Below are 25152 nucleotides of genomic sequence, written 5' to 3' on the forward strand. Positions count from 1 at the left end.
ATAAAATAATTTTAACAAAATTTTATTATTTAGTATAAATTAAATTAAATAAAATTAATATTATATATGATTGTAACAATACTTTCTGTAAAAATCACACAAAATAATTTTTTTTTATGTATTTCAAACTAATTAGTGTGGTTCATTTTATAAAATAAAATTTCTTGATGCATTTCAAACCAACCAATGTGGTTGTTGGTTAAAAACACATCAAAGAGATTTTATTTCATGTGATTTTTATCAAAATGTTGTTACAATTAATATGGATCACAGAATTCTAAATTCTACAATTATATGTTTGTTAAATTAAGTGAGCTTTAAGATCCTCAACACAGCGAAACTTATAACATAGTTTCAGTTTAGGAGTATTTAAATCTTCAAAATCTAAATATCACATCCAATCTTGATCACACCAACCCTAATTCTTACGACCTTTACACCATAGAATACCTTAAAACACTCTCATTATTTATTCTAAACTTGGTTGATAAAATAATATATATTTATAATATTATTAACTTTTTATTTTAAAATTTTCCATATTATAAATTTATTTATTAATAAAAATACATATAAAGTTATAATTTTATAAATAAAATTTATTATAAACCATCAAAACCATTATTATTATTATGATTTATATTTATATGTGTAACATGTTAACATTTTAACAAATAATTTATTTATTAATAAAAATAAAAATAAAATTTATTATATGTAACCCGTCGACTTTTTAAAAATATTCTTATTTATGTGTATATTTATATGGGGTATTAAGAATTAAATATTCTTTATATCAACCAACTTTATTTATATATATTTATATCGGGTATTAAGAATTCACTTTTCAAACACCTTTTCACCTACCTGGACAACTATCGGTTTTTGTCTCCTCTAAATTGTGTAACCACTATAATCTTTTTTCATGTATGACTTCATTTTTAGAGTGACACTAAGATTCATAAGGAATGGCCTCATTGTCATGTACGCTTTTTGTTTTGTTATATTTGTATTCTCATCATCATTCATGTTTTATCAGGTTGCTGATTTTGTTTTGGAAATGAATAGATTATGAAGGAAAAAATTTATTTTGGTAATGAATATATTATTTAGAAAAAATTTAGGCACATCTCTCAACTAAGAAAGTATTTAGCAATGAGAACTCATCAACTGAGCGAATTTTTAGAGATAGTATTTTTTTTCTTAATTGGTCTACTCCTATATTAATACAAAAGGATAATACAACAAAGCAAAATGCCTCGAGAGTTCTAGCCATGGAGTTGGCATTCTTGCAAAAACACTCTTGACGAATTGACTAGAGAACCTTCTTGTTGACTTACATCAGACTTTTTAATATCTGAAAACATTGGATTCCATGTCTGGATAGTTACCAAACCAAAAATTGACCCATACAGAATTACAGGACTGACTTGTGTATTGCAATCTTTGGACATATTTCGATAGAAACATAAATGTGAACAAACACTAACATATGGGAGAAGGTCGTCCTCAAGGTGGAGACCGACCTGTAGAAATGACAAAGACCAAAATCAGCAAGCTTACAAGCAGGAAAACTATGGATCCATAGGGAATTGAGCTTTTTCTTCAATAACTGACCAAAGGAACCGGAAGCGCCAACATGTTCAGTCCTCATTCGAAGTCAATGGTTGTTCTTCTACGATTCGGCACCCAAATTGATCTCAATCTTTAGAATCAGAGGGACGGGCCGCTGAGGTTGAAGGATCACCTCCCGCAGGCTCGCTTGGGCCAGCATTGACTTCTGTGTTCATTTTTGGCAGTCCTCCTATGTTCATTGACTGGATGATGTTTTGTTTTGCCCTCCTTTGTTCCAGAGGTGTTCCCTGATGAGCCTCCCTCGAACCCACCGCATTCTCACTCAATTCAATTGTCACTGAAACTATGAAGGAAGAGTTGCCCAAAGAACAAGGAATCTGGAAATGGGCGGTGTGCGAGTGAGAATGATGCGTGCAGACATCGGCTCTGTCATGCCCCCTTCCCCTACCCCTGCCACTACGAGTAGCGGGATAGCTAAAGTCGCCAAACTCCGATGCATCCGACGAGGGGTCCGACGTAGTTGAGGAAGGCTGGCGGGAGGCTCGACCACGAGAGCTGCCCCATCTGCACCCCATTCTTGGTCTTTCTCTTGGCATATTGTGAAGAGCAGGACTAACCGACGGAGATGGAATGGCTGGGAAGCGACTGAGGAATAAACACACTGAGAGAAAAGACAATTGAGCATGCTTATAGCTGTATGCACCAGGAACCAGAGCTGGAGGGAAGCAGGGGATGGTATTAGCGGTTGAAGAACAACAAAGACTGACAAACGAAGAGGGAAAGGCTAGCAGGCGACTGAGGAGATAACACGCTGAGTGAGATGAGGACTGAACATACTTATGGCTATTAACCAGAGCCGAAGGGAGGTAGGGGATAGAGATGGATTTCGAGGAACCGCCAGCATCTGCTGCCGTAATGGGTCTGAAAGCGCACGGAGAAGCAACGGGAATAAGGATGAAGCCTGGAGCCATTGTGCATAAAACGACTTCCTGGGAAGACAGAGTTAAGGCTACCATTAATAAGTTTGTGCGAAGCCAGTATGCCGTCTTGCTGCATTTACAGTTGGCGCCTGTGGGCTGCCACTTGCCCACCTTCTGCACCTCCTTCGTACCTATGCTCCGATCATTCACCCGCATTCGGGAGAGAGTAATCATGTTGCCCCAGAGAAGTGCATCCATTTTTGAGTTGTACATCATCTGAGTCACAAAAAGGGCCTGAGATGTAAGGGAGATGCTGGTTGACCCCCTGATTGGCCAGTCTGTCTGCTACTTTGTTGGCAGTGCATCTTATATGCTTGAAGGTGATGCTCCGGGGGCTCCGTAGTCGTTCCTCCATTTGTTCCATTCTACTGAGTAACCTCCAACTTGAAGCTATCTTAGTTGCCGAGGTGCCTTCTTGAATCCTGACGGCCCCTGTTATTAGGATAAGAGAGTCCCCTTCTACCTCAAGAGGGTAAAAGTTTTTTTGTTCTGCTATACAAATCCCTTTCCATTATCCTTCCAATTCAGCGACATTTTTGGTGTCTTTACCAATTTTTCTATGATAGATGTGCATAATTTTTCCCATTTCATTCCTGAAAACACCTCCATAGCCAGCCGGTGCTGGATTGCCCTTGGTTACCCCATCAAAATTCAATTTGAATGAGTTGGAGGTAGGGGGGACCAATTGAGGGGAGAGGCGGAGCTAGATGGGGATCTGGAGTTGACTTGAGCCAGAAAGGTGAGGTCCAGGTTCCAAGCTTTTATGATGAGTCGTTCCTGAGGAGATTCTGGCAGGTCTGAATCATGCCAGTGTCTGATAGCCAGAGTTTCTTGGAGATTTTGCTTAAGAAGAAGCGACAGAGAGTTAATTGGCCTACCGATATTGTGGAAGACTCTGTTGTTTCTCTCCTTCCATAATATCCAGTAGAAAAAGCCTGGGATGAGGTTCCACAACGAGTTTAGAAGAAGGCTTTGGAAAGGTTGCTTTGGAAATTTTCTGATGTTTTCTGCAATATCCCCCCGTCGTTTTCCAGATCTTCTGTTGCATTGTTCAATTTTCTCCCATAATTGAGTAGCTAGAGGACAAGTATCCATGAGATGCAAGATGGATTCAGCATTGAGATTACAGTTGGGGCATCTAGAAGGTCCTATGAATCCTCTTTTTTGCAAATTGTCCCAGGTTAGGATTCGCCGTTTGCTTAAAAGCCATAGGAATGTGGAAACCTTAGGCCAAATTCCTGGTTGCCAAAACTGGTCCCAGAGTTGATCCTTGTCTGCCTGCGTGGTTGAATAACGAAGTTGGTGTGCTTCCTTGGTAGTAAACATTCCTTTGGGCATATGTCCCCATCGCAGCTTGTCCTGTTGATCCGAGTATTTGATTCTTCTTTGATTTAACTCATGATCGATCTCTATGTAGGTTTCCCCTTGCCAGTTAGCCTGCCAAGTGCTTGCTAATTTCCAGCGTTGAAAGTCGTGGGGTGTTTGCTGCTGCCAGCACTGATGAACATGGATAATATCAGCTTGTTGCATATAAGCTTGTGAAATTGGCTTGTGAAAGAGTGAGGCTAGTTTTGGGAGTTGTTGCCATGAGTCCACCCAGAATCTGGCTGTGGTGCCCGAATGAATTTCCCAAAAACTATGCTCTTGTATGAAGGCGATGTGAATCTTGGCCGCATTCCAAATCAAAGAGCCTGGAGTTGTGGTGCTGATTCTGATAAGGTCGTCCTATTGACTGCCTGGCACATATTTTGCTTGCCAAATCCGTGCCCAAGGTGTATGTGGTTTGGAAATCCAATTCCACCATATACGGGCTCCCATTGTGTTGTTACTTTGGAGGGGATCCCTTAGTCCTAACCCACCGACTGATTTTGGCTGGCAGACCTCATTCCAATTGACAAGAGCCCATTTCCTATTGAGACCGGAGGAACCCCACATAAAGTTTCTCTGTAGATTGTGGATGCTCTTGAGAACCCATTTGGGTGCTACTAGAATAGAAAAGAGATAAAGAGGCATGGCCTGGAGAACAGATTTGATTAGGATGAGTCTGCCAGCCATATTGAGTGAGAGGAATGTCCAGGAAAAGAGTCTGGATTCCAACTTGTCTAGGAGGGTTCTCTATGAGGCGTGTTTTATGGCTAAGTCCAACAGAGGAGCTCCCAAGTATTTCGAGGGAAGCACTGCTATGGAGAATCCCAGAATCCTAGCGATGTTCCTCTGAGTTGTGGCAGGGATATGAAAAAAGAAAAGTTGGGGTATGGAGGCATTGATGGAGTTTCCAGAGGCTTCAGAGAGGAGAGAGAGTAGGGATTTGAAGGTGTTGGTATCTTGAGAATATGGGTGGTCGAAGAGCATGGTATCGTCTACGAACTGTTGGTGGGATAAAGGATGAATACCATGAAGTGAAATGCCCTTTAGGGTGTGAGAGGAGCTAGCAGAGTGAAGCAGACGCCTGAGGCTTTCTGCCATTAGAACAAAAAGGAAAGGGGAAATGGGATCCCCTTGACGGATACCATAGGAGGGAAGGAAGGGCACAGAGGGTGAACCATTGAGCAGGATTGAAAAACTGGGAGAAGAGATGAGATTCATGATCCACCTTGTCCAAGTAGCATTGAAGCCAAAAGCCAATAACATGTGATGTATATAGTTCCAACTAAGTTTATAAAAACCTTTTGAGAGATCAAGCTTAAGAATCATACCTCGCTTTTATAGAAGCTTTAGAGAGTGGATCACTTCATTTGAAAGAATAATGTCGTCCATTATATGTCGCCCTTCTACGTATCCAGTCTGCTCTAGCGAGATGAGAAGAGGGAGGAGAGGTTTGAGCCTATTCGCCAGTACTTTGGATATGAGTTTGTATATGACGTTACATAATGCTATTGGTCTGTATTTGTCGGGCGTATTTGGTTCATCCCCTTTAGGAATTAGTGCTAAAAAAGTAGAGTTTAGAGAGGGGAGAATCCAGTGCATGGATCTTGATTCCTCCACTAATTCCCAAACTCCTGTGCTAACTAGCTCCCAAAACTTGTGAAAGAAGTTGGAGGTGAAACCGTAAGGACCAAGTGCTTTGCCATCCTTGAGTTGGGCCATGGCATCTTCCACTTCCTTCATTGAGATGGATTGAAGAAAATTATTGTCGTGGTCCTCCGTTATAATTTTAGGGATTTGCTGCGTGATTTTTTGAATGGCTTGTTCTCTGCTTCCTGGTTGTTCCTTAAGCGTTTCCTGAAAGTACTCTTTGAATTCCTTTTCCATTTCTTCATGCTCTTCTAGTCTCTCCCCTTGACGATTGTTGATGAAGGCGATATTATTGTGCATTCTTCTTTGGATGGTAGATCTATGGAAAAATTTTGTATTTTTCTCCCCTTCCTTAAGCCACCAGATTCTGGACTTCTGCCGCCACAGGATTTCTTCTTGCTACCTGCGTGCTTCAATTTCGGTCCAGAGGGTATGCTCCTGTTGCGCATGCTCTTCTGTTCTCCCTTCTAGGATGATATTTTGTTGGAGAGAGCACATTTGCTGCTCCAGCTTTTTTCGATGCTCAAAGATATTGCCAAACTAAGTTCGATTCGAGATTTTGAGAACTTGTTTGAGGTTTTTTAATTTTTGTTGGAACTGGAACATCTTGGCTCCTTCAGGGGGGTTGAAGGTTTTCCAAACCTCATTAACCACTATTTTAAAGTTGGGATTTGAGAACCAAAAGGCTTCAAATCGAAAAGGTCTAATGCATTTTGTGCCTGGGCGCGTCCATTGTAGCATAATGGGCCAGTGATCTGATCCCCCTTGAGGCATGATGGAGGCATGAAAATCCCCACCTAGGTGTATGGTGTTGTCCGAGATGAGGAAACAATCCAGCCTTGAAGCAATATGCTGAGGTCCTCTTCGTTTGTTGGTCCAGGTATATATACCATTTGAAGTTTGAATGTCCATTAATTGGTTGTTTTGAATGTATTCTCTGAAACCAATACTATCCCCTTCTAACTTCGATCTGTTGTCGCTTTTCTCCTCCAAAGCCTTTATGATATTGAAATCGCTGCCACCAATCCATAGGGGAAACTGCCTATTGGAATTGAGAGTTGTTAGTGTATTCAATAGATCCAGTTTTTGTTGTAAATTTTGCGGAAAGTAAACATTGGAGAGATGACCGTGAATGTTTGTTCCAATGAGATGGAAGGTGGCTTGGATGAGGAAATGAGAGGTGTGGAAGTCTTGGAGGGTGAGTACCTATGGGTTCCACATGATAGCCAGTCCTCCGAAAGCACTTGAAGCATCCACTGAGACTGAGCGACATCCTAACCAGATCTTATTCAGAATCCTTTCTATAACAGTGCTGTTACTTTTTGTTTCTTGAAGAAAAACTAAAGTGGGTTTTTCTTGCTGTATCAAGTTTTTTAACATCTGTGTTTTGAGGAGCTGTTCAACCCTCTCACATTCCAGGAAATGAGCTTCATGAGGAACAGTGGGGTTGAGTTTTGTAGAACTTTGTCAACTTAGGGAATCTCCCAGATTCCATTAGTATTTCTCCTAAGATAATGGTCCTTTGCAAGTCCGTTTTGTGCCCTCTTTTCTTTGTTTCTTTTAATATTTTCTTTCCATCCCATGGACTTCCGGCTTGTATACGTAGAAATTTATGTGCTGAGCTTTGGTAAGAACTCCTTCCAGCCTTTCGATTTCCCATGGGGGTATTGAATTGTATTCTTTCTATTTGCATGTTGTTTCCAATTTGAGTATGTCCAAACCGTCCAAGCTTACACTCTCTGGATCCTCATCCATTTTTGTGGGAGTGTTATGATCTTCCACGATAGTATTGTCATGAATACTAACGGCTAGAGCTGCATCTAGCTCCATTGAAGAAGACTGTATAGCGATCTCTGGAGCAATTTTCTCAGAAGAGATCGGGTTGAGAAGGATAGAGAGAGCGGAAGCTGAGGATGACACAGAAGCTTTTGAAATCTGGGAGGGCGAGGGAGGTGAAAAGTTTGCCGGAGGAGCTGCAAGATGATTCTCTGTATTGTCTTGAGAGGTGAGAATAATAAATCTATTCTGTGTATCAGGTTTTTTGGAGCTCTCTGGGGCTGTGGGAGTTTTCTTTGCATGTTGTCGGCGATTGGGGACTTTAGTAAATCCTTCAGAGTCTTTGTTGGTATCATTAACTAGGGTTTTGGGTTGAAGATTCAGAGGACAGTCCCTAAAAAGATGGCCATGTTCATGGCATTTTCGACAACGAAAAGGAATGTGCTCGTAGTCTAATGTTTGGATCCATTCAAAATCGTCATGAAAAAGACTTACCGAGTCTGCTAGAGCTTTGGTCAGATGCATTTGGACACAGATTCAGGCGTATGAGGTGTATCTTCGAGTTTTGGTTTCCTCAACTACTTTGATGAAGACCCCCAAGCTATTGCCTATGTCCATTAGAGTCTCCTCTTTCCAATATTCCGCAGGAAGGGAGTACATACGTATCCACACTGGAGCCCAACTGAAGTCTTCTTTGTCTAGGTTGAACCTTTCTTTCCAATCTCGTAGGTACAGACCTAAAGAATTAAAGAAATACGGACCACCCTCAAATATGTGTGATTTGTCCTCCAAACAGTTAAAAATTGCAGTGAAGAAGCCTTTGGGGCCAAGCTGCAGAGTGACTTGTCCTTTAGGCTTCCATTTTGAAGCAATCCAGCCATGCAAGGCCTTTTCAGTTAGCTAGAATCCGAGGAACTTGCCTATGAGTGCATGGTCCCTCATAAATTAGATCTCGCTGTTGATTCGTTGACTGGGGAGATCGACTTTAATTCTTTCTGCAGTTTTCAGAATGCATGTTGCCGAGGTAGCCATTGGCTATGACGATGGGGCCTTTTGGTTCATGCCTTTGTGTTTGCTAATCGCATCACATGTCGCTGAGTTCTCAGCTTCAACGTTGGCAGGATCTGTACCCTGATCTTTTCCTGGGAGGTCATCTGGTTTGAACAGAGAATCTGCATGATTGGTATTGTCAGAGGATGGACCGGAGTGAGAAGGGGGGGATGATCGAGCCACTCCCGGGAGTGCATCCATGGTTAAAACCTCAGCGAGAGTTCAGTGGCTAAAACACTGAAGACCGAGAAGAAGCAGGGGGTAGGGTTATTGTTCATGGAATGGTGCAGGTCGCATTGCAAGTAGCGGCTGGGGATCAAAAAAAGGAAAAAAATCTAATTGGGGTCCCTCCTTAGAGATAGTATTAGAAGTTATAATGGTAATGAATATATTATTGGGATTGGTAATAGAAGTTATAATGGGTACCTTAAAAAATTAAATTTAATATATGTTTAAAACTATATAAAATTTATAAGTATATTTAAAAAAAAAAATATCAGAGTATTTCATATTAATGCAGGTTGAAAATGTTAATCCTTTTATTTCATAGAACGAATGAGTGAGTTGCCACGAAGTGGAGTTGAAATTAGGCTCCAAAGGTGTCTAAAATGTTTCAATGCTTAATGAGAGGTTGGGGTCTTAGCAATGTCCCAATAGAGGATGAGGCATGCATGGTGGGATAAGGTTCATCGATACACATGCTTAATTAGGGATTTTCTTTATCTTAACTAGGTTGGGGTTATAGCCTTCGTGAACAATGTTAATTATATCTCTGGTAAAAGTTGATAGGTCTTTACGTAAAGAAAACAATTTATATAAAATATGAAAAATATAGTCATAGAATAAAGGAGCATGAATTTATAATTAGAATTAGAATTCCATATCAATTGAAACGTATTTTCAAAAAGTTTGTATTCAAAATAAAATAAAATCAAATCCGACGGGACAAAGTTCTCCATGGATAAAATATTTAACAAAAAAATATAACTTCACAATACGATTAGACATCCTGTTCACATCTATAATTCGCACTGATATTGTCAAACAATTGAAATCTGGTTGAATGACGTTGAATTTTAATCAAAATGCAGTAACAGTTATCATTCTTTGGGAACGAAAGCCCAAATTGTGAGAGCCTATCCTTCACTAACTCATCATTTGCAATCCACATGTGATTGTTAGTGTGAATCTTGAAAGGGGTTACGTAGAAACTGGATTGCAATTGAAAGAGACTTAGCATTAAGTAAAACATATGGAATCAAATATTGTTAGTAGTTGTTATCATTCCGAGTGAGAGTGGTCAATATTTATTTTGTATATTTAAAAGAAATTGACAATAAAATATTATTTATTTAAATTTATTTTAAATATAAATTTATAAAATAATAAAGGAAATAAAAGATAAAATTTAATTTATGTAAATAGAATTACATTTCAATATTATTATCTAATTTAAAAGTAATGATCACCACATTGGTGTATGAAATTCTCTTGTTTGTGAGACAACACACCCACTTCCACTTCTCAAACACCACATTGGTGTACTTGACTTTCTTGTTTGCGGGACAAGGGACCCACCTCCACCTCTCAAACGCCACATTGCTGTATGAGACTTTCTTGTTTGTGGGACAATGGACTCACCTCCACCTCTCTTGTTTGACTGCTAAGTCTATGTAATATCGCTATAAATTGTATTTATATTAACATTCACAATGGAAAAGACTACAAAATGATACTCATTGAGAATTTTCTTTTTTTAATAGACTGTTTAAATTCATTGGTAAACTCCAAAAACGATTTTCATCTTCTTCAACTAGAGTTTTCATTATGTGTTTAAATTCATTGGTAAAATCCAAAAACGATTTTCATCTTCATCAACTAGAGTTTTCATTATGTGAAGTCTAGAGGAATTGATCATCACAACCTTGGTGAGGAATGTTGTGGCTCCAAGGAAAGTCACAACTTTGGTGATGAATGTTGTGGCTCCAACAAAAGATATTCCTAAACATGAGGTATGTACATGGGACTTGATGGTTATTGAACCAAAAAAAAAGTAACCTTGACATATTTGGAAAGAAATTCCATGTATTTTGTGCAAATAATGATGGGTTATTTTACTAATTGGAAATATTGCTCTAGACTCTTGAAAGTTGCAGGCATTTTTGTGTAAATGAATTAATTAGTTCATTGGAAGGTTCTGCATGGTCTATGCAATAATTTTTTAAAAATATGCATGAGAACTTTACATATTAAAAACAAAAAACCATATCGTTTTATAAAAAAAATATATTGCAGAGATGTTGTTACTCTTGAAAAGAGAATGCATGTGAATCCTGCAAACAAAAGATTTAAGAAGTCATACTACTTTTCATAAAGAATGCATGTGAAATTTCTATGTTAAAAGATAATGAAACTATATTATATGAAAGAAAATTGCATTGTAAAAGATAAAGAAACCATATTAATTTACTGATATAAAATCACATGGTAAAAGATAAGTTAGTTCTTGGAAAGAAAACACAAGTGAAACCTCCACATAGAAATATTAAATAAATTCGAGAAAAGAATGCATGTAAATTTTTCTTATGAAAAGATAAAGAAAATAGGTTATTTGGAAACGAATTCCAAGAAATTATGAGAAAAAATTAGATTATTAATTTCTTTGGAGATATCAGCATGATTCCTAGATTATTAATATTAGATTCTTAATTTCTTTGGATTTTTTAGCATGATTATTATAGAATGTTAATAGGAATATGTTAATATCCATTATATTAGAATTCCTTAAATAAATTTCTATGTTAATTCTTGAAAAAATAAACATTAATTGCATGCATTATTGTATTAGATTTCAGAGTGAAATGTCTTGGCATACATTATCAAATTCTTGAAAAAAGAAAAAGAGTTAATTAGATGAATTTTCTTGGAAGGGTTTTGATGAATCCATATGCATATATTTTGAGTACAGATAGACATGCATATAAAGATTATTTTCTTAAAACATCCATATGAGTCTCTATCTTACAAGAGCAAGAACACATGCTTGTTTCTTAAAAATATTATGTGCATTGAAGTAATGGTCATTGTATTAGAAACAAAAATGACATGTTGCAAGTACAAAAGGGTAGTCATTGTGATATAGTAAATGTTTTTTGCCTCTAGATAGAGAAAGTTATTATGTAAATATTCGTGAAAATAATAATATCTTAAAAGATTGCCCAGCTAGATGAAATTGTGTTAATTTTTTAATTTAGGTGCAAAAAAGGTTAAGTTAACCTTGTCATTATTTCCTGGGTTTTATGTATAAAAGATGGCTAGCTATGGTAATTTATTGAAAGGGAGCATGTAGAAAGATGAGAAATGAAGTTATATTAACTTCTTTTTGAAAAAGAAGTATGTATTTGTTTATTTGAAAATAATAGTTACTAATAATAGAATTATAGAGAAGGGAATATGTGTTTCTTAAATTAAAGAAGGTCTATAAGTTCTTGCTTACACAAGAATAGTCATTATGTTATAGATATATGTTCTTTACATGTATGGAAGAACTATTGAGCTATATTTCTTTAGAAAAATTATATGTGATTGCTTTTATGTTATCATAAATATTATCTTAGTTTATTTTGGAATAAGATCATGTTGACACCTAATCCTTGTGATTGGGTGAATATATGTAAATAGATAAATAAGAAATATGAATAGTCATCGGGAGATGAACTGAACAGTCTCTCCCTCATGTATATAATGAAGACCTACCTGATGGAATAATACACGAATCATTTTTGCCTTATGGAGTTACTGCCTGGCCTGACATGGTATCAGAGCCAACTCCTTTTTTTTAGCTTTTATGCCCTTTGTAACTCCCTATTCTGCTCCTCTACTCCTCTGCTCTCCATTCAAAATAGCCTTCCATACAAAGCGTTGTCTCTCCATTCAAAAACGCTGCCTGTTCATAAATGTTGGTAGCCTGCTCCACGCAGTCACCTGAACGCTGCTGCCACAGTCACCTGAACGCTGCTGCCACAGTCACCAGAACACTGCTCCATGCAGGTTATCAGGTTCCTCTGCTGAATATTCCAAAACCAATTTTAGTTCCAATGTTGAGACGGTTTTGATTTCTCTGTCACGGCATCTTCCACCTTTTTCCATTGATGTCCGATGAACCTTCTCCTGTAAACTCTAGAAACTCTGTGTTAATTCTTTAAAAGAAAATTTTTGAAATGTATGAAGTCGATTGTTGCCCTGAGTAATGAGTTGAAGCTGCCATAACAATCGTGCACAGTCGTGGGGGTGAAGATCATTTTATTTTATTGAATGAATGCTGGTTGAAACTCCTGCTTTGGTTCGTATGTGCTGAAGAGAGCAGCGTATGATGGAATGCTTCTTCTTTGAAATGGAACGGTTCATTCAAATCATTGTGTGAATCCTGTGTTAATGTTATGCTGGGAAATTTTAAATGATATGCTACATGAATCCTTGAAAGCCATATGATCGCTGCAATCCTTTTATACATGGTCGTCGTGTGCTGGTGTTCCTTTCTTTCTTGAAGGTCATTCTGTGAGTGAAGTGGGTATGTTGTATGGTATTCAATATATATTGCAGCCAAACATATTCGATATATATTGTGCATTGAATATTTTTAAAAGGGTCCATATGGTAGTTGCAATCTTCCACCTTTTTCTGTTGCCTTTTCATGTAAAACAATTCAAGAACGTTGCAGAAAAATGATGAGGATGAAATTTGAAATTTTTCCGAGAATGCATAGCTGATCTATGTTTTATATTTTCATGAAAGATAAAGACTGTACATGGATAAAATTCCCTTTTGAAATGTAAAAAAAAAATTACCACTAGAAGTACAATTTTACTGTATATTGGCAGAAGTATTTTTTCTATCAGAAGAAGTTTTTTTTACAGAATGCATTCAATCATATCCATGGTGGGAATAGTTCTCACTGGCAAGGAGAACTATCTTGAATGGTCCCGGATGATAAAACACACCCTCATTTTGAATGTGTTGTGGAAAGGAGTGTGTGCCGAAGACGAAGATAATTAACCAGTACAACTTACCTCACACAAAAACTCGTAATTTGGGAAAACAAGAACAACAAAGCTTATGCATTAATCGCAGAATCTGTAAATGAAGAGGTGAGTCGCCATATTTCGTCATATTCAATTGCCTTTGAAGCCTTACAAAAGCTGAAAGAACTCTATGACTCACATTCTGCACTTGAAGCTGTTCAACTCATGATTAAACTCTTCACTCTTGAACTGCAAAATAATGATCCTCTTGCTCTTGCATCTGAAGTAAAGTCTAGTGCATGATATCAAATCCACTAAGGTTGAAATTCCTCTTATTGCTTTTCTCAAGGCACTTTATCCTACTTACTCCAATTATATTAAGTCATTGCAAGAAAATGGAAATCTCAAAGATATAACCTTTGACTCTCTTGTGAAAAAGTTTGATGAAAGAGAGAAAGCTTTTGGAAAGAAGACAACCCCTAAATCTTTTGAAGAGGTTGTGTGCCTTGCTCATAAAGAAAAGCATCCTGCTCAAGATTCTACAAGAGGAAGAGGTGGTCAAAGAGGAAGAGGAAGATATTTCAGAGGCAGGGGAGCAGACATTCTCAAGGAGAAAAGGCATATTTGCACTGCATACGCTGCAAAAGAAATGGATCACATGATGCCTCTAGATGCAAGCTACCATAGGACAAAATTGAGCAGAAAAGAAACCAACAGAAAGGTAAAACTAATGATACAGACAAAGGTAAAGCACCTGAATCTGCTCACTATGTTGTGGCACAATGTAACATTGGAGTAAATGAAGATTTATTTAATGCTTCACTTGCTTCTTAGAAAAATGATTGGTTGCTTGATTCAGGAGCAACCTGCCACATGACTCATAGAAAAGATTTTTTTGAAGATTTCACTGATAATGTTGATGGAGCAATATACTTTGCAGGCCAATCAAAAATCAAGCCATCAGGGCTTGGCACAATCAGGCTTAAACTGCCTGGTCTTCTAGAATTTCTTCTGCATCATGTTCTATATCTCCCGCAGCTCAAGAGAAACTTGTTGTCCTTGGTCCACATCCGCTAGCAATGTCACTCCATTCATGTGTTTGATGGCAAGCTTGAGGTAAGAAAAGAATCTGACTACACACTTGTCATGAGGGGAATAGAAGAAGAAAGGCTTCTCAAGCTACAACGAACCTCTGCTCATACACAACATTTCTCATACAATTCTCATCATGAAGAAGGTACACTTCCATCAAGTTTATTATGGCATGCTAGATTTGGACATTTGAACTATGACAGTCTCTGCTTATTGAAGAAAAATGGTGTTGCTGGTTTGCCTACAATTCCTAGGAAACTTAAGCAATGTGATGCTTGCATTCTAGGAAAGCATATCAAACAATCTTTTCATGATTAACATTCAAGAGCACATAGAAAACTTGAACTCATTCATTCAGATTTATGTGGTCCAATGCCTGTTCCTTGTGCAAATGGAAATAAATATATCATGACATTTATTGATGACTACACCAGATTGTGTTGGGTTTATTTATTGAAGAACAAATCTGATGCTTTTCAAACATTCAAGAATTTTCATAAATGGATTGAAAATGATGCACCAATCTCATATTGGGTCTATTCGCACTGATAATGGAAAAGAATACACATCAAATGAATTTGAAAACTATCTTCACCAACATGGGATCAAACATCAAACAACTATGCCTTATAATCCCCAACAGAATGGTGTAGCTGAAAGAATGAATAGGACAGTCTTAAATATGGTACGATCCATGCTCTTCTTCAAAAATGTAAAGATAATGTTTTGGGCTGATGATGTTCTATGTGCTACATGTATAAAGAATAAATGTCCATCTAATGCTATAAGAAACAAGACTCCATATGAAATGTGGTATGGACATGTTCCTTCGGTAAAGCATCTCAGGGTCTTTGGTTCCACTTGTTATGCCTTGATACCAAAGGTACATAGAAACAAACTTGGTGCTAGAAGTCGTAAGTGTATCTTTTTGGGGTATTCAAACACCTCCAAAGCATACCGCCTCTATGATGAAGTAAATAAGAAGCCTGTTGTATCTAGAGATGTAATTTTTCTTGAATCATCCAAAACTGACAATGTTGTTGAGCGGCAACTTGATCGCTTGGATAGATTCGCAAAAGCAAAATCATTTCAAGAATTTGATAATCAGATTCCACATATTGAAGGGGGGATTCCTATACTAGATCAACATGTGGAATCTTCTTCTGAAGAACACTCTCCCCCGCATGAAACTCCAACAATGGATGATGCTTTAAGTGATGTGATTGATAGAATTGGGAGACTCAATCTTGATTCAGTCCCAATTCAATCAACGGAGTAGCCTGGACCATCTGAAAAAGGTCCCCCAAAGTGGCTGACAAAGACACTTGGAAGTGTTCATCCTGATGAGGTTGGAAAGATAGGAACTAGAAATTCAAACCGGCAAAATGGAGGTGATGTGGATGATTCTAATCACTTGTTGATATGGATGTTTCTTATGATTGTGAATTGAACTTGTCTACAGATTTTGAACCAACTTCCTTCAAATAAGCTGCTTCTCATGATGAATGGAAAGAAGCAATGCAAAAGGAGTATGATGCCCTCATAAAGAACATCACTTGGAAGCTGGTTGATCCTCCATTAGGAACCAAACCAATTGGCTACAAGTGGGTCTATAAGAACAAGTATAAAGCTAATGGCTCACTTGACAAGCACAAAGCTAGGCTTGTGGCAAAAGGTTTTGCACAGAAGGAAGGGGTCGATTATGAGGAGACTTTTTCCCCCACAACAAAATGGGCTACCATCTGGACACTCTTTACACTAGCAGCTCAGAACGGTTGGAAAGTCCACCAAATGGATGTAAAAACTGCTTTCTTAAATGGAGATCTAAAAGAGAATGTTTTTATGTCCCAGCCTGAAAGATTTGCTGTGAAAGGACATGAACATAAAGTATGCAAATTGGTGAAGTCCTTGTATGGCCTCAAACAAGCAACGTGACCCTAGTATGAAAAATTAACTGAGCATCTTCTGAAACTCAATTTCAAACATTATGATCTTGATGATGCAACTTTATTTGTCAAGAAAGTTGGAAAAACAGTTGTATATCTTGTGGTATATGTAGATGATCTTTTTATGACAGGGAACAATGAAAGCTACATTGCATCCATAAAGAAGGAATTGGGGAAAAGTTTTGAAATGACTGATTTGGGCTATGTTCATTACTATGTTGGCATTGAAGTAACCCAACATCGGAAGTCCATATTTCTTTCTCAAAAGAAATACATTGGAGATCTGTTGAACAGGTTTGGCATGACAGAATGCAATCCTCTTACTAATCCAATGGAACAAAACTTAAAGCTCACATCTATTGAAGGAAAAGAATTTGAGGATGCAACAAAGTATAGACAGCTTGTAGGAAGTCTCAACTACCTAACTACTACCAGACCAGAAATTTCATTTGCTATTGGAATCCTCTCTAGGTTTATGCAAAAGCCTTTTGAGGGACATTGGTATACTGTAAAAAGAGTTCTAAGGTACTTGAAGGGAACTCAAGACTTTGGAATCAAGTATACACAGGTGGATGACTTTAGCTTGATTGGATACTCCGATTCAGACTTCGATGGAGACAAAGAAACTGGGGTATCTACTTCAGGATATGCTATGAGTCTTGGATCAGGAGTTGTCTCCTGGAGATCACGCAAACAATTAGTTCCAGTAGATTCCACAATAGAAGTAGAATACGTAGCAGCAACTGAAGCAACAAAAGAAATTGTGTGGCTTAGGAAAATTCTTGAAGATTTGCAGGTAAAACAAATACAATCAACTCCACTCATGATTGACAATACCTCTGCAATAAAGTTGGCCAAGAACCCAAAGTTCCATGCTCGAACAAAGCACATCAATACTAAATATCATCTGATTCGACATCATGTTGAGGCCAAAACAATCCATCTCCATCATTGTTCCACAAATGAGCAAATTGCAGACATCTTCACCAAAGCGCTTGGAAGAGAAAAGCTTGAATGATTCAGAATGATGCTTGGACTCACCAATATCCCTTCAGATTAAGGGGGGAATGTTGACACTTAATCCTTGTGATTGGGTGAATATATGTAAATAGATAAATAAGAAATATGAATAGTCATCGGGAGATGAACTGAACAGTCCCTCCCTCATGTATATAATGAAGACCTACCTGATGGAATAATACACGAATCATTTTTGCCTTATGGAGTTATTGCCTGGCCTGACATGCATGCAAGCTTTGTATTAGCTTTCATTTGGAAAGAATATACATTTGTATGTGGGTAATTATAGTATGTTGTGTTAGCCTACATTGGAAAAGATTCTTTGGGAAAGAAGATAAATTACATGCACAAAAACCATAGTAATGTATTGGTTTCCATGGAATATATATATATATATATATATATATATATATATATATATATATATATATATATATATATATATATATATCGGTAATGTTGGTATGATATTTGGAAAATAATACATGTTTTTGTATGCCCTATTGTGATAGATTTCCTCGACAATGAAACATGTATTTGCATGCTCTATTGTGTTAATCATTCTTTTGGAAAGTGTATGCATTCACATAAGAACAACATTCGTTGTGTTAGATTTCTTTATGCATTTGCATGCACAAAAAGAAATAGCTAAAGGGCTAGTTCTCTTGATAAAATTTATGTAATTCACATGCACGAAGATCATAACTGATGTGTTAGTTTCCTTTAATGGAATGTTTGGATAGTTGTAGTGACTTGTCTTGCAAGAACATACGCTTCTGAAAAGGAAATATTAGTTAATGTGGTAATTATTCTATATACATGCTTTGATGGTTACATGCTTATGACTAGTGCATATGAAGTGTTGTTAAAGGAAGCATGTCCTGATATTTTATTTACATTCATGAATGTATATGAATAGATGGTGAAGAATTATCTAGTATAGATTTATGAATTAGTTGATTAATATTTTATGTAAGCATGATATACCACATGTTGACGACAATAATGGCAGGAAATGTTATGCTTAACATGGTGGCAAGTAAATAATTAATGGTCCATGCAGATGAGTGCGAGCTACAGGATGGTCCACTAAAGGAACAACTAGACCACAAAGATATGAAGATTGGACTTTTGTGGGTAAATGATGTCGTGATCATTGTAATATATTATAACAAATTATGTTGTTTTTGAAACGATATTTTTTTAATATTTTATAACAATGGTCAAGGGATGGAATCCCTTATAATGATTGAGTGAGGGGTGAACACCCTCATGAGCATTTAATAATAAAATTAAATGTCTGTTGGTTTTCACCTTATGGGGTTTCTAGGGTATATCAGTGTCTAATGATGTGGTTGCATGTTGTGTCATTTTTATGACGTTCACTTCTTGCATGATGTGACATTTCTATTGTCAAGAATATGATTAACTAATAGAGTTAAAACAATCATGGAATTGATGCAAGGTTATATCAGAAAGTTTATGTTAATATGTTACAACAATGGTTGTTAATGGTTATATAATTTACTATTCACTTACTAAATTTACTCTATGTAATGATGAAGATTATATCTAATGGTTAATGACGAATCTAGTAATTTGTATAGCTATCTATGGGTAAATTGTGTAAAATAATTCTAACTCCATATATTTTCATGCGAGGTAACCGGGGAATGTTACAAGTGGTATCAGAGCTGAAGGTTGCAACACTGGCGCCTTTGGGAATTGTTAAGAACAAAAATAAACCGAGGTATGCTACTAGTGAGCATCAACTCATGTATGAGTCTAACAATATATATATATATATATATATATATATATATATATATATATATATATATGCAGTAGACTACTTTTGGATTGAGATCATGATGCTTGTTCATAACCACATTGAAGAGTAATAAGTAATAAAGTCTACTACAAAACTATGTTCATGACATTTGAATCCCGTTGAAGATAAAAGAAAATAAAATCTTTGTTGTACCTATGAACAACCTGAATACTCACTGTTGAAAGTGAGAATCAACTACTTATCTTTGCAAATATGAAAGTATTAATGATACATTTAATGAAAACGACTAAAGCTACAATGCATTATTTATGGAGAATAAATGCATGAATCTAAAATAGGGGAAATTTGCTTGAAGAGGGGGATAGAGTGTTTAAAAATGAATATCAGAATGGTTTAGATAAATATGACTAAATTCCAAGATAAGATTATAGAAGTAGGTTTCTTATGTAATATGCGACGAAAAGACTAAATAGGTGGATTATTTATATACTGAATAATGGTTAGAAATTCTAAATGCATTGAAATCAAAGGAAATTAAATAATTCACTTGTAAAAATACAACAGGGTATCAATAGGACAAGCTTCCATACTTGTAGAAATACAATGGCTCTTTTAATCAAAAAGACTTCTTCCCATAGTTATGGTATAATTTCATGGTTTACCTTTCAAATTGTGGCGTAAGTATAATGTTTATCTAAAAAATTTTATTCTATTAAAAACAATCTATTTAATAATAGAGGGATTTTAGGCTTAATAGCTCATAGACACTTATATGCATATATATAATTACCATATCATTTTTTTTAAGAACACAATTATCAATTTTTTTTAGTATTTCAAAGTTAATTATACTAACATATACAATCATAGAATTAGATTAACTTATTTAAGTGTTGTAGCTTTATATTTAAATGTTAATATAACAAATTAAAGAACTATTCCCAATATAAAATGGAATATATGTAAATTTCACAACAAGATAATACATTTTAAATGAATTTTAGAAGCTACTAAGAAACTTAGTGAGGGTGAATGCTTTTCCACCTATAGGTTTAGTCGCACTCATCCTTTCTACAATTAACCAGCCCCTAGCTAGACCTTGATTCCATAGGGAAAATTTTGCAAAGAACTCTCATATAATTTCAGGCAAAGACCATCTCTCAGAGAATAAATTCATAGGGTAAATTCCTCGCTGGGTTTAGGAACCACATAAAGAAATGGAAACCGCCTTTGTTAGTTGTACATAATGCAAGAGTGAAGCTTCTTCACTATTACATTATGGCTCAAGCAATTCCTCCATACAATGCCTTATGGTCTACCCAACAATGCCCTCGATCACTTACTCTAGTGTTCATATCAACGAGTTCCCTATATGATTTCATTATATAACTCCAATTGGTGTCTCACAAGCATTCGGTCAACACACAAGTGGCTATCCTCTCCCTTTTCTCTTGATGTAGGTTTGACTCCATTCCCAACTCTTGTGCACTTAAAAAAAATAAGATTTTCCCATTTTTCCATGCATATTTGGGTCATAAACAATTTTCAATGGATGTATTTTTCCATTCTATGCATTTTTTGTTGAGACGACTCTCTCGACTACCACTCAAGGTTCTATAACTAATGGAAATAAACACTTCAACTCACCAGTTTTCAAATTTAATAGTGTGGGTAAGAGGGAAAAATCTAGTGAAATATTTTGAATTCAAATATCAAAATAAAAGTGATTTTGACAAGAATAGCTTGAAATATAGAATAAACCCCTAAGGGCCTCATTATTCTCTAGTCATATATCGTCATATATCATGACCCTTTTAGATATGTATACCTCCCTCATCTACTTAGCTCTTTGATTCATTAAAATTAATACATGTATAATAACTTATTCAATTCAATTTAACATAATGTTAAAATATTCATACCAAATTAAAAAAACATTAACTATAATTAATTAAAATATTAAAATAAAATAATATAATACCTAATCAAAATTAACTAATACTTTCAATTTTTTTTTTTAACAAAATTTACTATCAGATTCACTTTGATTATGAGATCATGGGTACACCTTTGTTACACTAAAGGTGTTTTATAAGGGCAAGGTTTCCCTCACCCTTTCATCATCTATCAGGGTTGAATCCAATGATGAAGTGTATATGAAAATCACTAAATGAACATATGGATCTTGAGCGGGTTAACAACAATCACAACAGATGCAAGCGACCTAACTAGGGTTTGATTTAGTCAGTAATGATGACAGAGCTTAGGGAAACTCAGACTAACCGTGGGTTAAGGTCCAGTGAAAGCTGAAGAAGTCACAGGTTGGGGAAGCCATGTCATGTGAAGAAAGATCAAAGGGAAGAAAGAAGTTGTTATTTCTCTGATTTTTTTTCTTTCTCAAACACAAGTGTGAATTGGGATTCCAATAGATCATCAGCCAAATATGGAAGATGAAATGATGGGGGTGCCATATTTGGAGATGAATTTGGTGGAAGGAGAAGGAAGAGAGGGGGATGTCATGATGGTGGTTAAATCATGGATAGAATTGTCGAACGACATACCAGGTGATAGGGAATGCAGGAACTATCTAATGAAATAAGGCACCAATCTCACGTACCGTAAGTGAGTTGTAGGGTCGAGGGTATAGGGCGGAGGGTAGAGTTGGAGGTTCTAGGGTCGAGAACATGGGGGCTTTAGATTAGACCTTGCATTGGGACGTGAACTTAGATATGAGGGGGACGAAATGAGAAGACTCAAATTATTGGCACCCATGTATGAATAATTATGGAAATGAAGGACCCCATGGCTAAGGATAATAAGTTGCAGGCTTTTCAATATCTACGCTTGGCTCTCAAACAAGTTGCGAAGATCCTTAAGTTTGGACAGGAGGGTAGCAATTTGTTCATGGTATTCTAACTTGTCTTCCTTTAATTTTTTTATATATTGAAATCCATATTCAGAACTTCAACTTAAAACTACTCATATTTTAGCATCCCAAATTCAATAGCTTCATTGTGAAGGGACATTAAAAACTTGGTAACGAATCTTTAAAAGAATACTTTCTATTTTCAAACACTTCATAGTAAGGATCTATGGGTTATCATCATCTATTCTCTAAGAAAATATGATTAACCTTTAGCTTTCTTGTGACTCTTTACACTTTTTGGTGGTTCATAACGATGAATTACCAGGCTCTAGAGGAAAAAATGAACAGACATAACATACATGCCAAATCTTGATTCTAATCCCATTTGTCGTATTCTGGGAAAGTCACCATGGACCATCACAATAGCCACCTTAACCTTCATGATACCCTCACCTAGGCTTCCACTACTACTGATATCAAGAATTTCCCATCTAATTATAATATTTTTCAATGAAATTCTAGATTCTGATAATTTTATTTTCTTAGTTCAGATTACCAGATCCCATGACCTAGTCTGCATGTTATGTTTTTAGTACAAATCTTAAATGAATCGCTTACAATGGGAATGCAATGATCCCCTACATCATAACTTAAACAATCTTCAGAGCACCAAAGGAACATTATAAAGGCATGGGAAGCAACTATTGGGACGTATATGCAATCACTGAGACAAAGTTCTCTTGAAAGTTTGAAGTCCAACTGTAGAACAAAACCTACTAGTCAAGTTAGTGGTCCTAGTCCAGTGGACCTGGAAAGCCCCAATATTTAGATATAAACAAAGGGAATGCATTTTGAAGCCTATGTAGAGCTAAGGAAAGATAAATAAATGGTCTTGTGGAGACACCTATTCTAATAATGGTATTCCTAATCACCACCTCTTGGAAGTGCTAACATGAATGCCATATGTATTAGGACTATGACTAGGTGCAAGAAAATTGAAATGGTTTGCTTCTACCTCAACACATTTTCTAAATTTTATATGCATTTCTTGACTATTATGTACAATCATGTTGATCATTCTTAGATTGTTGCATAATTCAAGTTTGATTGCCTGAAAGAATCAAATTTTCCATAGTCCAAGTCCATTCAAATTTCCACACAACATTGTAACTTCACAAGCACATAACATTACAGTTGGTTTTATTTTATTACAAATTTATATGGCATCAAACTTCTCTTTCTCTCTTTGGTTGGGTTGTCAAAGAAAAAGGGGCAGAGGAGTTACATATAGTTGGAGTTGATTGGCATGGCTACAACCAAGAAGAAAAAACTTTGTGATGAAATTATATATTCAATGAAAACTAGCTTAAATTTGTCTTACTCTTTCTACAACAAATTAAGCTAGAAATGAGAGGGCCAAAACAAAGGCCAAAATTAAGGATTAATGCAACAGAGATTTAATGAAGATGAAGGTTTCTTCCTTTACACTTTTTTTCTCGATTTTGCAATATTCTGCCCACCATTTCTCTCCAAAACCATAAAATGTCCCTTCACTCTCTATTGTCAATTCATCTACTTCCTTAAAACAAAGCCAATGCCTTTTGTTTAATCCATCTCAAAACCCTGGGATCTGCAGGGGAAACGATTGTTGCAGGCACCTAGAGAATACAAATTGCATAGGAAAACAACATGTATTTGACACATATATATCAAAATTTAAATCCCATCTAAATACTATATACAAGAAAAGATGGTACTTGCATAGCCAAGGTGGATTTTCATGGACCAGAGAATTTGATGGGCTTCACATAATACCTCGTTCCATGGGAACAAGGAGAACTACAGTAGTCAATCAATAAGACTTCCTCCATGCATTCTTAAATACCTGAAACACACCAGCCATCATAATTCACTAGTATTCTGAAACAAAGTGCTCCACACTAAATCCAACCATGATGCCCAAAGGAAAATATTTTACTACAGATCAAATTTATGAGGTCATCAACTATTTATGCTGGAAATTGTATGGAAACACAATCGTTCATTTGAAAATTAGAAGTGTCTTCATTATTGAACTCATGTACCAAATCAATGGTTTGAGCTAATGGGGTACAAGTTTATGTTTCAACTGATAATGGCCAAAGTTGCCCTTGATTATTTATGTGCACACATTGAAAATGGGTAATGGTCAAATTTGTCCTTTATTATTCTTGTGCACACATATTGAAAATGGGTTGCCCTCAATATGGGCTTTCTTGCATTGACCACATAAAATTGCTAACATCAACAACAATGTTCTTAAGAAAATACACTTCTCCATTCCCATCCATTTATAGCACATGATTGCCTTGACAGATGAATCAAGAGCAGGAGAAACTGTGAAGCTCGAGGTTCTATATGCCTTTAATCGCATCAAATAATTATCAAAAATAAAAAACTGTGGAAGCCATAGGGATTCTATACCCTATATAGAATTACATAATAATCATGGCATGTTAGGATGAAATAACTCATGGACCAAGAAAAGCATGGGATGTATTGAACCATATCCGACAAGAAAAGTCTCTACAACCATAAAGTTATGATCAAGAGCAATGACAGGAATAAACTTATGATTAGGAACAATGACTGCAAGTCTAAGATGAAAATCTCTAAGGGCATAAAGTTATGAAATCCAATGAGAAATGGATTGAAATACTTAAAATGAGCAATGAACCTAGAGCAAAAATGGAAAAAGTCACTAATTCACTCAAAGAAATGGTTATCTTCTTAAAATGTTGTAATAAGATGTAAAGAAATATATTTACTCGGAGTTACTTTCTATTATTATTTATATAAGAGTGAAATTGTAAATGTGTAGGCATCTCAATTTGTCCCAAAACAAGACTAGATAATTAGATTTCCTATTAATCATTGTTGGTTTAATATTTACCAATACAAAAATTATAATATTATAATATTTTATGTATTTTTTATAAAACATGATTTCTAACTTAGAAACCAACATTAAGCTACACTG

General features: G+C 36.1%; 1 pseudogene; it reads right to left on the reverse strand.

Annotated features, from left to right (window-relative positions):
- Positions 1-12376: 12376 nt before the first annotated feature.
- LOC149189129 (putative polygalacturonase At1g80170) lies at positions 12377-24004 on the reverse strand (annotated as a pseudogene).
- Positions 24005-25152: the final 1148 nt, after the last annotated feature.

This window comes from Pinus tabuliformis, chromosome 3_1 (assembly GCF_031772625.1).
Source record: "Pinus tabuliformis cultivar Carrire ecotype Pingquan chromosome 3_1, CPIR1, whole genome shotgun sequence".
NCBI classification, from domain to species: Eukaryota; Viridiplantae; Streptophyta; class Pinopsida; order Pinales; family Pinaceae; genus Pinus; species Pinus tabuliformis.